We start from the raw sequence: 15,240 nt of genomic DNA, 5'->3' as shown, positions 1-15,240 counted from the left end.
CCATTATTTTAGAGCTGTGATTTTGCTGGAAGTAAAAACAGCTAAGTTGTAGACAGATCGCAACATTACACCATAGGAAATCATTACAGCCTGTGCTGCAATGTGTCAGTTTGATGTCTCCATGGCCATAGGCCCTGATCCATCATTTCAGCTCTTTTTCAGCTTTATGTCTCATTCCGACACCATAGTTGATTAAGTGCGATGTTGCAATGTGACCCAGCGATCTCAATGTCTGTGACATGTCGCTGTGTTATCCTGGCCTTACGCTCCACAGCAATATCAGGATTGCACTTGTTGCATTAAATTGTATCTGATTTCCTATGGTGTCTCACTACGACTGACAATTACACGCGGTTGCAAATGTGACTTACAATAGAGTTGATTGCACATAACATGCAACTTAGATTTGGCTGAGTTTTTTTTTTGTTTTTTTTTACAGTAAAATCACAGCTTTAAAATAGTTGTGCTTCAGCAAAATATAATTACCGTATTTTTTTCGGACTATAAGACGCACCGGACCATAAGACGCACCTAGATTTTAGAGGAGAAAAATAAAAATGTAAGCAAAAAATGTGGTCATGATGCACTTTTAATGGGTAGGTAGTCCTCTGACACTGGTATAGGGGTAATGTCCCCCAATTCTGACAATATCCCTGGTATATATGCCGCCCCCCTTCCATTATACGTGGTCCCCATCCTTGTATGCCTGGCATCCCTCCATTCTGGTATGCCTGGCATCCCTCCATTCTGGTATGCATGGAACCCCTCCATTCTGGTATGCGTGGCACCCCTAATCCCTGTCCTGGTATGCGTGGCACCCCTAATCCCTGTCCTGGTATGCGTGGCACCCCTAATCCCTGTCCTGGTATGCGTGGCACCCCTTATACTCATCATGCTGCACATTAAAAATAAATAAACACTGCTACTCACCTTTCTTCTCTCCTCCAGCGCTGCGTCCGGTCTGCCTGCACTGATCTCTCCATGTGAGCCGCGCATGACGTCACTGCCATGCGCTGCTCACAAGGAGAGATCAGCTGCCAGAAGTCACTGCTCCCCACGCCAGCACTGTGTGCGCGGGAAGCAGTGACTTCATGCTCCTTCATAGCTGGCACACAGTGTAGCCGCGCTGCTGCTACTGCCGCCGGCTATCTCCTGTGCCCGCTCATTAAAGGGCATGAATATTCACCCCCTCCCCACGCCCATGAGCGTGGAGAGAGGTTGAATATTCATGCCTTTTAACAGCGTGCACAGGAGATAGCTGGCAGCAGCCGCAGTGCGGCTACGCTGTATACCGCTATTAAGGAGCATGAATATTCAGTGCTACCCACGCCCTATGGGCAGTGAATATTCATTTTCTTTAGCAGCAAGGACAGTGGGCGGCTGCTGCCTCCTGTGCCCCGCTCCTCCACCGATACTGCTCCCCCCACACCACACATAAATATACACCCCGCCCCAACATTCGGACTATAAGATGCACCCCCCATTTTCCTCCAAAATTTCGGCGGAAAAAAGTGCGTCTTATAGTCCGAAAAATACGGTAAATATTTTTGGTTCCCTGACACAACTTTCCTTGCGGCCCCAGCCTTATGTTTGCAGTGCCCAGCCACCTGACCTAAGTTCACAATTGGCCAAATCATTGTTCGGCTGACTGCCGTCTATTGTGTATGAGGCTTCTTACAGATACAAGTTCTGGCCAAACCGCAGCTCCAAGGTCCCAAACTGGCAGCTTCATAGATCCCGTGGTCGGGCTGGGACTTGCATCTGTAATACAGGCTTACATATATAACACTTGTCCTAATCTGCCTTCATAAGGTAAGTGTCTGCTAGTGGTGGAATAATGATTTACACCAAATATTCCCCTACAGTGAGAGAATAAAGAGCCCTCCCGACCTGCTGGTGAACACCTTTACATGTGTGATGAGCGGTGACCGCACTCCTTGCAGCGCTTTGCTTATTCCTCCTTTGTCGGCTGTTTGTCCAGGGCACTGGATACTGGGAATTCTTACTGCAGTGTCCTGGGCTGGATGTCGTGGCTTTTGATCAGAACACCATTTTTCCCTAGAGATGCGTTACACAGAGGTCATGGTAAGAGCAGTGCGGCGTAAACGAAGCATAATATCATGTACATTAGAGATGAGCTAATTGAATTTGTTTCAAATGTTGGTAAAGGGAACCTGTCACGTCATTTCAAGCATCTAAACTGTCCCCAGTGCATTGTTAGTGATGTAATGTACATCACTAACACGTTATTTTCATTAAAAACAGCGGTCTAATCATGTGCAAAAAGCACTTTATTTAGTTATATCGTACCTGCTCGTTTGATCATAGGGGTGTGCTTCATTTTGTGCTCAGTGTGGCGCTTGGAGCCGCACTTGCGCAGTGTCAAGCGGGCAGTTGCACGATCGACGCTGCAAGCGCGGCCGGCTACACACTGTGCAAGCGCGGGATTCTACTGACGTTGGCGCAACCAGGGAAATCAGTCAAATTGAGTGCCGGTGACTCCTGTGACTGAACACAAAATGAAGCACATCCCTGTGACTAAATGAGCAGGTACGATATAAGAACATAAAGTGCTTTTTGAACATCATTACAGCCCTGTTTTTAATGAAAATAATGTGTTAGTGATGCCCATTCCATCACTAACACCGCACTGGGGACAGTGTAGATACTTGAAATGACGTGACAGGTTCCCTTTCAATTTGCTGGACCCAGCGAATTTGAACAATTTGCGATTTGGTGAGCTGTAATTACGAGCATCCCAATAATGCCATGTAACCATCACATAGAATAGCACAGCCTATCATAGCCTGTGTAAAAGCTGAGGCAGGGAATGTAGCATAACCATTTTGGGGTGAATCTGTTTAGTGAGATAACGTTACAGCTTAATATTAGAAATGGGGTGAAAAAGACAAAACACTGATATAGATGAGTGTGTTAAGAACGGCAGTGAAGAACAGTTACCATCAAATACCCATAGTCCTATATGTTCAGGTGACTTTGATATTATTAAGACCTCATTCATACTTCTGTGTAACACTCACGTGTTCATTCAATTTTTTTCTCACATAGAACACGTACCCATTATAATTTATGGGGCTGCTCACGTGTCCATGTTTTTTCACGGACCATATCTCTGAAAACCTCACAGAGCCACATCTGGGTTTTTTTCCAGTATCACAGATTAAAACTGCCTATACAAGTCTATGGGTCAGTGAAAAACACGTACAGCACTCGGATGGCATCCAAGTGCCATTGGTGTGTTGTCCATATTTAGTATTGCTAGGGATAGAAGAACCTTTGTAACTTATCCATCAATGAAAACCACTAATGAGACACTAATGGTAAAAACAGACACGGAGTGTACACCGATGACACACTGTACCAAAACACTGATGAGACCAGTACCATTATTTCATGTATATGTTTAAACACAGACATGTGAATGAGGTCTTAAACTGTGTTTGCGTTAAAGAGCTTGATAGGAACTGGATACAGTCCTTGGGGACCTCAGAGTGTTACACGTGTCTTTTCAAAGCAATATGTGCTCTGTAAATTTGCACTAAATTAAATGTTTATAATCTATTTTTTTGCCAGCTTTTCTCATTGATTTAACTTTTATTTTTGTAACACTGTTTTTGGCCTGATTTAGATGTCTGTGATTATTCACCTACCTCCTAAAAAAAAAAAATGATTTGAGCGTCATCAGTGTTTGATCAGTATGTCAGATTTTACCATCAGTTATTTTCATGTATGGAAAAATAAATGACAAAGCTTCTCCTATGCATGACAATGTAAATCATGGACGGCACACAAAGTGCATAGACTGGTAAAAACACACGGTCTGTAAAATAACACGGCATGTGAACAGTCCCATAGTCTATAACGGGCACATGTTCTATATGTTTACATGTTTTATCCATGAAAAACACAGACAGAACACACATGTGAAAACCGGATGTCTGAAATTTTCTTGTACTGCCACTTTAAGAAAAAACAAACCGCCAACTATAACAAAAGCAAAGTATTGCCAAAGCAAAAATTGAATAAACCTTCTACATTTATAGCATTTATTACACTGGTATCAGGTGGAGATTCTGAATATACATCTGTTATTTGTAGACTGGAGGCCCTGAACTCTTGGAGAACTATCCAGACAGAGCCTTGTTTCTTGCCTGGCCTGATGCAGATGGTAAGAATTTATATACCATATTTGCCGGCGTATAAGACGACTTTTTAACCCCTGAAAATCTCAAGAGTCAGGAGTCGTCTTATACGCCAGGTGTCATCTTATAGGGCATATACCCTTATACTCCGAATGTTGGGGGAGGAGGGGGTATATATATATGATGTGTTGGGTGTGGGGGGAGCGGTAGCGGTGGAGGAGCGGGGCACAGGAGTCAGCAGTCGCCCGTTGCAGTCTACACTGTCCCCGCTGCTAATGGGGCGTGGGGAGCAGTGAATATTCATGCTCCTTAATAGCGGTACAGAGTGTAGCCACGCTGCGGCTCCTGCTGCTGCCGGAATCACCTATGACCGCTGTTAAATGGGCGTGGAGAGAGGTTGAATATTCATGCCCTTTAATGAGCGGGCGCAGGAGATAGCCGGCAGGAGCTGCAGCGCGGCTCTGCTGTGTGCCGGCTATTAAGGTGAGTGAAGTCTCTGCTCTCCGTGCAGACAGACCCGGCGTGGGGAGCAGTGACTTCCGGCTGCTGAGCTCTCCTTGTGAACCGCGCATGGCAGTGACGTCATGCGCGGCTCACATGCAGAGATCAGCGCGGGCATGTGCAGCATGATGGGGATGAGGGGTGCCATGCATACCAGTACAGGCATGAGGGGTGCCATGCATACCAGGACAGGGATGAGGGGTGCTATGCATACCCGGACAGAGATTAGGGGTGCCATGCATACCAGGACGGGAATGAGGGGTGCCATGCATACCAGGTCAGGGATGAGGGAGTGCCATGCATATCAGGACAGGGATGAGGGGGTGCCATGCATATCAGGACGGGGATGAGGGGGTGCCATGCATACCAAGACAGGGATGAGGGGGTGCCATGCATACCAAGACAGGGATGAGGGGTGCCTTGCATACCAGGACAGGGATGAGGGGTGCCTGGCATACCAGGACAGGGATGAGGGGTGCCTTGCAAACCAGGACAGGGATTAGGGGTGCCATGCACACCAGGACAGGAATGAGGGGTGCTATGCATACCAGGACAGGGATGAGGGGTGCCATGCATACCAGGACAGGGATGAGGGGTGCCATGCATACCAGGACAGGGATTAGGGGTGCCATGCACACCAGGACAGGAATGAGGGGTGCCATGCATACCAGGACAGGGATGAGGGCTGCCATGCATACCAGGACAGGGATGAAGGGTGCCTTGCATACCAGGACAGGGATGAAGGGTGCCTTGCATACCAGCACAGGGATGAGGGATGCCATGCACACCAGGACAGGGATGAGGGGTGCCTTGCATACCAGGACAGGGATGAGGGGTGCCTTGCATACCAGGACAGGGATGAGGGGTGCCTTGCATATCAGCATGGAGGGATGCCACGTATAAAAAGAAGGCGGGGTGCATATATACCAGGATGGGGGATATTGTCAGAATTGGGGGACATTACCCCTATACTAGTGTCAGCAGAAGACCCCCTCCCCCTTAAAAGTGCATCGTGAACACATTTTTTGCTTACATTTTTTTTCTATTTTCCTCCTCTAAAACCTAGGTGAGTCTTATGGTCCGGTTCGTCTTATAGTCCAAAAACACGGTATTTATGGTAATTTATAAGCCCTCCCTGTCTCCAAGACTATCAGTGCGGTAGCACATCCCTCTGGGCCGCCCTTGTATCCTATTACTGGTACCTCCTTCTGTGCCTCTCTGATCTCGCTCCTGAGCACTGCAGTGACGAGGTGAGGGGGCGCCTCACCGGGAAAGTGTAAGTGAAGCAAGCTGCAGGCGTCCCCCTCACCTCGTCACTGTAGTCCTGAGGAGCGAGATCAGAGAGGCAGAGAAGGAGGTACCAGTGATGATACAAGGGCCAGAGGGATGCGCTACCGCTCTGATAGTCTTGGAGACAGGGAGGGCTGGGCAGGCAGGGAGAGCTGACCAATCCAAGCAGGTTTTGTATACAACAACCAGCCAATCGCCGGTAAGGTTCATCACTTTAAAATTACCATATTGAAATCAAATCTGATTTTTTTAAATTTTTACCGTATTTGCGTTAGAAGAGGGGTAGTCTTATACGGCGAGTATATCCCAAACTCTATATTTTAAATGGAAAAGTTGGGGGTCGTCTTATACACCCAGTCGTCTTATACTCCGGCAAATACGGTATATATTTTAGCCAAGATTTTAGCTAAAAGATTGAGATCTATATTAATCAGGGATATCGGTCTATAGTTCGACCACAATGAGTGGTCCGAGTTTGGTTTGGGTATCCTAAATGTAGCTGCTGTAAGAGGGGCTGCCCTTGGCTTTTGTCTGGACCTCAGGGAGATAAAATAGTGAAATAGGGAATAAGAGGAGACTTCTTATAGTAAAGAGCTGAGAAGACATCTGGGCCTGGCTTTTATTAAGTTTTAGTTAGTGGATAGCGGTTTATATTTCAGAAGAGATGATGGCCTGATTTAGGAGATCAATCATATTGGAATTGAGGACTGGGAGCGAAATAGAGTTAAAGGGATATTCCCATCTCCAAGATCCTATCCCAATATGTAGTAGGTGTAATAATATTAGCAAATATTGCAATTAGAAATGTAGTATAGTTTTTCTGATTCGCTATGTCGCTTTCCTCATTGAAGGGCATTGCAGGACCTTAGGTGTCCGTGGTTATGACCACTAATATAGTGACAACTAGTTTTCTAGTGGTTGTAACCATGGATACCTAAGGTCCTGCAATGCCTGTACATGAGGAAAGCAACATAGCGAATCAGAAAAACTATACTACATTTCTAATTGGAGGTATTTGCTAATATTATTTTTTCACCTACATATTGGGATAGGATCTTGGCGATGGGATTACCCCTTTCAGGAAAGCTTCTATTTTTGTGTGGTGTCTGGGGAAGGGTCGTTGTATTTCTGCTCAAGCTGCTGCTGGAACAGCGAGTTATCTGTTGTGGGTTGGACGTAAGGCCTGTGTCGTACGTAGTCGCATTGGGGTACGTCTTACAGGGAGGCATTGAGGCATAGGGGAAGGTTAGAGCTGCTTTTATTATTAAGGGAGTAGAAGCCCTGTTGGGACCAACGCAGGGCCTGACCTGTGTTTTTGGAGAGACAAAGATTGAGTTCAGAGCACGCATGTGTAAGGTCTTGATATATAGAGGGGGAGGGTGAGCTCTTCACCTGACAATCTTAATATTGACCGCTTATTCTCAAGATCAGCTGTTCTAGTAAGTCTTTTTCTTGTGAGCAGCGTCTTGAGTACAGAAGCCTCTCTTCTCTGCTTTATGAACTTCCCAAAGGGAAATTGGTGAAGAGGCTGCTGGTTCAAAGAGAAGTAATCATCAAGGTGGTCACTCAATCTTTGGGACCTTTCAGGATAAGAGGGGAAGGAGTCATTCAGAGTCCAGTTGAATGAGCAAGGATGTAGAGAGGAGCACGTTGGCTGGATTGGGGAATGATCCGACCAAGGAGTGGAAAGAACAGAAATGTTTATGTTGGGTATGAACATGGGGTGAACGAATATATGATCTATTCTGGTGTAGACTAAGTGACGTGTAGAGAAATAAGTGCAGTCTTGACCGAAGGGTTCATCTCTCTCCATAGGTCTGCCCACTGGTGGTGGGAAAGGTGTTTAAGATAGACCAAATCTGCTGAAAGTGGGGTTGGTGAGAGAGCTGGGGGTTGAGGGTCCGTAGACTTATAGAATTTCAGGGATGAGAAGTTCCGTGCTGCTATAAATAGTTGTTCTTTTGTTTTGTAGAAGTGAAGTTTGAGAATAATGTCACGGAGTGGGCCGTCAGGTTTGCGTTTACTCAGAGCTCTATGAATGCGGCCCATCTCTAGACGTTCATTGGGGTTTCCAAATAGAAGTTCTTGAAATAGGGCTGTGGCAATAGATTGAATTGTCTCGGACAGGCCTCTGATGCGGATATTACTTCTGCGAGTGCAATTTTCAAAATCCTCCAGTTTATTGTTGAGGGAGTAGATTTCTTTGTGGAGCATCTCCATCTCTTTTTCGTGGGTAATGAGTGGTAGAGTCCTCGATCGGAGGTTCTGGATCCTAGTTCTCTAATTTCTTTGGAAAGTTCCTTAGTTTATCCGACAATTTGGACAGCTCCGAGTGTAGTATAGACTGGAACTGTGATAGTAGGGTAGCATGGTTGGAGGTAGGAGTACACAGAATCCTGGTTGTGGACACTGGAATAGTCTCTGAGTCAACCCTATCTGATAGAGAGGAGCCGGATGACTAAAATTTCAAGTGTGGCCAGGAAAACATATTGTCGCCGAGATCTGCTGGAGGCTGATTCCTGAGGTTAGGATTTTGGCATTAGGGCAGTTATGAATTGTTGGATAATCTGGTAACTATAGCCCAGCACTGGTTGAATGAATCAAAGGGAAAGCATATTGCGCGTTGAGCTTTTTATAGGATGGAGAGGAGAGAGGGTTAAGTCATCATGGAGGTCCTGGGCCACGACCTGTTAGGGTTATTGGGCAGGCTTGGTTTCAGATTGAAGGATATAGCCAGTTAATGAGGTGGGTTGTAAGTAGTAACTTTTGTGACTGAAGGTGTGATTATAGTGAGTGGCCACTAGATGTCAGCAGTGGCTTACAATATATTTCCACAAGTATAGGATTAACCCTAAGGATGCCAAGCTGTGCTTAGCCAGGGTAAAGTATATGAGGGGTAACCTTAGGTACATTGAAGAATTGATAAACCCCTGTATCTTTAAGACTGAGGAAATCCAATTTAAGGCTGCTGGGAGTCTCCTATATGCAGTTTCTTATTACATGGTAACTGAGGGCAGGAGACTGTTGAGTGAGTGCAGCTAGGAGCCAAGCTGGGCTGTTAATGTAACCGGAGGGGAGCTATTTTGGGTAGCGGGTTTCCCTCACATGTAGCTGCATTACCCAGGAGAGGGGGACCCATCAGGAGCAGTTTGCCCACGGGCCGCTTAAGCCTTGGTGTGCGTCAGTACCGGCACCCGTCTAGCTGGATAGCGAAACTGCGGCGAATCCCCCAAACCCCCACAGAGGAGCGTGGGTGTCTTTCACCTCTGGGGCCTCAGGCCACCAGCTAGAGGAGAAGGGGCCGAAAAATGCTGGGTCCGTGCAGGGCGGGCAAGCGTAGGAGAGGCCGCGATCCATGTGCTGCATTTTGATTCACAAAATGACTATTCTATGGGAGCACCGCTCTATATCTTTTTTTCTTTTAAGCTTTCTACCATGTTACATGTTGTGACCTGTATACTGATGCCATCTTACAGCATGTGCTCTTTCACAGAGTCTTCCCACTTTTCTCTGGATTGCCTGGCTTTCTTCAGGGGTCACACACTTTTTCACGTGGGAGAGCTTCTTGGAGAAACCTTGTCATCCAGCCCCTGGGGTCAGTCCACCTCACGTGCCTTCCAGCTTTCCCTGGCTGAGGGTTTCTGCGGTGTGAAGAGGATCCGGTTGCCCAGTTGGCCAGGACAAGTCGACTCCTTTAGTGTATGGAAGCGGAAGAATCCCCAGTTTGTGCTCTGTGATGGGGCCCATTTCCAGTATGCGGAGACTGATCTGGAAGTATAACCTCTCGAGTGCATTATATTTTCAGCAGACCGATATAACATATACTACACAGCTTCCATGGTAATGGCCGACTGTGACAATCACTTGTACTGTGGTGATCTCACACTGATCCAATGGGTCCATACATCTTCCACCAAGAATGAAATTGTATAAATAGATTGAGACCTGACTACAGAGAAGAAAGGTTCATAAGTGCTCTAACAATGATGAATAATTATCTTTATTCTATATAGAGCCAGCATATTCTGCAGCACTTTATCATAAGGACAAAGTCACAGAATAGCAAACTAATTACCTGCCAAGCAGAAGTGATGGCCTTGTTTGCAATATGAGGAAATGGAGGAACCCGAAGTAAAAAGTACTTGTTTTGTATGATCCATCCATCTTTTATAATGAATAGGACCACATATGAAAAGCTGCGTGAGCCGGTCACCAGCCAGTACCTGTGTATGAGCAGATAAGACGTGCCATTGAGTGCATTGTGTTTTGAGAAAACTGTTCAAGAGACCAGGATTAGAACAATAATGTAAAAAGGGAGAATAGTTGGGTTGGTCAACATGTTCAGCCAGCCTAAAAATGTGTTTTTAGTAGTGTTGAGCGAACATGCTCGACACTGCTCGGTACTCGCCCGAGCATCACGCTACTCGGGATGTTCGGCGAGCACCGAGCATTTCCGGGTTACTCGGGCGGGAGCTCGGGTCTCCGCCCTGCATGTTTGGTGCTTTTTACAGAGCCAATGAACATGCAGGGATTGCCAGCCAGTCACTGTAATGCCGCAGCCATGTTGTTTGTGGGCATTACAGTGATTGGCTGGCCGCACAGCGTCACCTCCCAGACGATCAGCCCGTCATGATTGGTGTGTGTGGGTGTGTCTGCGATGTCTGCGGGTGTGTGCGGTGTCTGTGCGATGTGTGCTGGTGTGCGCGGCATCTGTGCGATGTCTGCGAGTGTGCGCGGCATCTGTGCGATGTCTGCGAGTGTGTGTGGCGTCTGTGCGATGTCTGCGAGTGTGTGCGGCATCTGTGCGATGTCTGCGGGTGTGTGCGATGTCTGCGAGTGTGCGCGGCATCTGTGCGATGTCTGCGAGTGTGTGTGGCGTCTGTGCGATGTCTGCGGGTGTGTGCGGTGTCTGTGCGATGTCTGCGGGTGTGTGCGGTGTGTGTGCGATGTCTGCGAGTGTGTGCGGTGTCTGTGCGGGTGTGTGCGTGCAGGCAGACATAGGCCGATGTGACACTACTACTCCCATCGGCCTATGTCTGTCCCCCGTCCACTTGTGCCAGCAGGATCAGCTTGATGGGAGCAGTAGTTCCCATCAGCCTGATCCTGCTATATAAATTGCCCTGCTGTGTCCCCAATAAATTTTAAATACATGTCATTGGTGGCCAGTGGTTGCCTACAATAAATTAGTTCATACATTACCTGTCCCCGCCGATCGCCACCTAAAATAAAGTAAAAAATAAAAAACTACGCCTATACTCACCTAGACACCTAATTCCCCGAAGCCATCGATCTCCTGTAATAAAATATAAAATAATAAACCACAACCTTATCCTTACCCCTCCGTAGTAGTCCACGAGTGTCCCACGATGATCTCCAGTTTAGAGCAGCCACATAGAATGTGACCGCTCTGAACCGCTGCCCCGCTAGAATGACAGCATAAGCGGGTTCGCCGGAGTTCAGGCAGCGCTGCCCGGTTAGCTCCTTTACGGCCCTGCTGTATCGTGAGAAATTCACACGGTACAGCAGTGCCGTAAAGGGGGTCTCCGGAGCTGCGCTGCCTGAATGCACTCCGGTGACCTCAGTCAGTGGCTCCCGCTGCCGGGAGCGGACGTGTTCCCGGCAGCGTGAGCTTACAGCAGCCATGCACAGCTGTCACCATCTCCAGATGTGACAGCTGTGCATGGGAGATCAGCGCAGGTACGTGGACAGGTAACTATTTTTTTTTTTAGTAAACTATGAATTAAATAAAATGGTGTGTTTTATTTCAAATCAATTATTTTTTTTTGGGTGTAGTGTGTGTTTTTTCTTTTTAACACTTTGTAGGTTAGTAATGGGGGTGTCTTATAGACGCCCATCATTACTAACCTGGGCTTCATGGCAGCTGGCGCTGACATGAACCCCAACCCTATTACCCCCTGCCACCGCACCAGGGCAGCGTGGAAGAGTGAGGCTAAGTGCCAGAGTTGGCGCATCCTATGGATGCGCCATTTCTGGGGCGGCTGACGGCTGGTGTTTCTAGCCTGGGAGGGGGCCAATATTCATGGCACCCTTCCTGGGCTATTAATATCAGCCCCCAGCTATCTGCCTAGCCTTTGCTAGCTATTAAATAGGGGGTATCCCACGTCATTTTTTTGGGGGGGTCCCCCATTTTAATAGCTAGTAAAGGCTAGGTATTCAGCTGGGGGCTGATATTAGTAGTCTGGGAAGCTCCGTGGGTATTACCCACTTCCCAGGCTTCAAACATCTGCCCCAGCCGTCTGCTTAACCTCCGCTAGAGCCTAAAATTATGGGGCATCCCACGCCAATTTTTTTTTAAATAAATCCTTTATTTTAACACTAAATGACATTTGAGGAGTAAATAAAGATGCAGTCCCTAAATTATTATTTATTTTTTAATTAATTTTTCCCAAAAATTTTGACGTGGGCTTTGCCATATTTTTGTATGCCAGCCAGGTACAGCATCCAGCTTCTATGAACGCGCCATTTTCCGGGGTGGCTGCGGACTGCAATTTGCAGCGGGTGGGGCCCAGAAAGCTTGGGCCTCCCTGCGCTGCGGATTCCAGCCCCCATCTGCCTAGTTGTACCTGGCTGGACACACAAATAGGGAGAAGCCCCACGTATTTTTTTTTTTTAATTATTTCATGAAATTCATGAAATAATAAAGAAAAAAAGGGCTTCCCTATATTGTTGTGTCCGGCCAGGTACAAATAGGCAGCTGGTGGTTGGGCGCAGCCCGTTCCTGCCTGCTGTACCTGGCTGGACACAAATATAGTGCAAAGCCCCACGTCAATTTTTTTTTAATTATTTCAGGAAATTCATGAAATAATTAAAAAAAAATTGATGTGGGGCTTCGCCCTATATTTGTGTCCAGCCAGGTACAGCAGGCAGGAACGGGCTGCCCCCAACCACCAGCTGCCTATTTGTACCTGGCCGGACACAACAATATAGGGAAGCCCTTTTTTTTCTTAATTATTTCATGAATTTCATGAAATAATTAAAAAAAAAAAAAATACGTGGGGCTTCGCCCTATTTTTGTGTCCAGCCAGGTACAACTAGGCAGCTGGGGGCTGGAATCTGCAGCGCAGGGAGGCCCAAGCTTTCTGGGCCCCCCCCGCTGCAAATTGCAGTCCGCAGCCACCCCGGAAAATGGCGCGTTCATAGAAGCGCCATCTTCTGGCGCTGTACCCAACTCATCCAGGGCCCTGGTGCGGTGGCTCACTGGGTAATAAAGGGGTTAAGGCCAGCTTGGCATTATCAGCTGGCCCTAAGCCCGAAATTCATGGGGTCACGCCAATATTAGACATGACCACCATGAATTTCTAGTAAAGTATTTAAAAAAAACACAACACCCAGAATAAAGTCCTTTAATTGAAATAAACACACAATTCTTTATTGTTCTAAATTAAACTCTACTTACCATCACGCCCATTCCAGCTGAAGCCAACGATCTCCTGCAATAAAAGAAAAATAATAAAGCAACCTCATCCTTACCTTTCCATGGTTCCCACGACAGCTTCAGCTCTGCTACATCGAGATGACAGGCTGGACCGCAGCAGAACGCTGCCATCCAGCCTGTCATCCCGCAGACACTGAGAAGCGCAGGCTTGCTTGCGCTCCTCAGTGTCTCTGTGACGGCATAAAGATGAGCCGAGGTCATGTCCAATGAACTCAGCTCACCTCATGCACGTCACTGACAGCGTGGGAAAATTCTCACGCTGAAGCGCTGAGTGTAGGAGAATTTTCCCACGCTGTCAGTGACGTGCATGAGGTGAGCCGAGTTAATTGGACATGACCTCGGCTCATCTTTATGCCGTCACAGAGAGACACTGAGGAGCGCAAGCAAGCCTGCGCTTCTCAGTGTCTGCGGGATGACAGGCTGGATGGCAGCGTTCTGCTGCGGTCCAGCCTGTCATCTCGATGTAGCAGAGCTGGAGCTGTCCTGGGAACCATGGAAAGGTAAGGATGAGGTTGCTTTATTATTTTTCTTTTATTGCAGGAGATCGTTGGCTTCAGCTGGAATGGGCGTGATGGTAAGTAGAGTTTAATTTAGAACAATAAAGAATTGTGTGTTTATTTCAATTAAAGGACTTTATTCTGGGTGTTTGTGTTTTTTTTTTTAACTTTGACTATGGGGTTAGTAATGGGGGTGTCTTATAGACGCCTCTCCATTACTAACCTGGGCTTGATGTCAGCTGGCATTATAAGCTGACATCAACCCCAACCCTATTACCCCACTGCCACCGCTACAGGGCAGTGGGAAGAGCGAGGCTAAGTGCCAGAATTGGTGCATCCTATGGATGCGCCATTTCTGGGGCAGCTAACGGCTGGTGTTTCTAGCCTGGGAGGGGGCCAATATTCATGGCACCCTTCCGGGGCTATTAATATCAGCCCCCAGCTGTCTGCCTAGCCTTTGCTAGCTATTAAATTAGGGGGGACCCCACGTCATTTTTTTGAGGGGGTCCCCCATTTTAATAGCTAGTAAAGGCTAGGTATTCAGCTGGGGGCTGATATTAGTAGCCTGGGAAGCTCCGTGGGTATTACCCCCTTCCCAGGCTTCAAACATCTGCCCCAGCCGTCTGCTTAACCTCCGCTAGAGACTAAAATTAAGGGGAACCCCACGCCAATTTTTTTTTAAATAAATCCTTTATTTTAACACTAAATGACAAGTACAGTAATCAACACTGTCACTGTACTTCATATATATGTGACTGACATGTTTCTATATCTAATCTATGTGTGAAGCTCTATTCTTTCTGTTGTAAATTGTCGGGTACCGGTGTATGCCGCTGCTGAATTGCCGGCTTTTCGCGTAATACATTCTACATTATTCTTAGTTGTTTTACTTCATGTAGAATTAACCTACAAGGAAAGAAAGGATTTATTTTCATTCCGATATTTGTGTCCCATTGACTTGCATTGGTTTCCTGTATTGGAATCGGCGATATCCGATACTTTTTGGGTATCGGTCCGATCCAATCCGATACGATATTTCCTGATATCGGAAGGTATCGCTCAACACTATCCTTAACATATTTCACAGGAAAGCACTTTCACTTTCGTTTTTGAACGTTTTATTTTGAGCCTGTAAAAGTGGCTTAATACCTCTGACCACGTTGTTGACAGCAGTGACCTGGGGGTCAGAAATGCTTCCTGGGGCGATCCCCATGCTGTCCCCATGTCATTTGAGCACTGTCACTATCGTTTTGGGCACTTGTTAGGCTTTTAAAAGACTGCCGGGTGAGCCGCCGCAAAAATGCTCGAGTCTCCCATAGACTAACATTGGGCT

The sequence above is a fragment of the Phyllobates terribilis genome, unplaced genomic scaffold, assembly GCF_046119375.1.
Source record: "Phyllobates terribilis strain yellow unplaced genomic scaffold, ASM4611937v1 Scaffold_2__4_contigs__length_985480577, whole genome shotgun sequence".
Lineage (NCBI taxonomy): Eukaryota > Metazoa > Chordata > Amphibia > Anura > Dendrobatidae > Phyllobates > Phyllobates terribilis.
The sequence above is the reverse complement of the archived record's forward strand: the minus strand, read 5'-3'. Positions refer to the sequence as shown.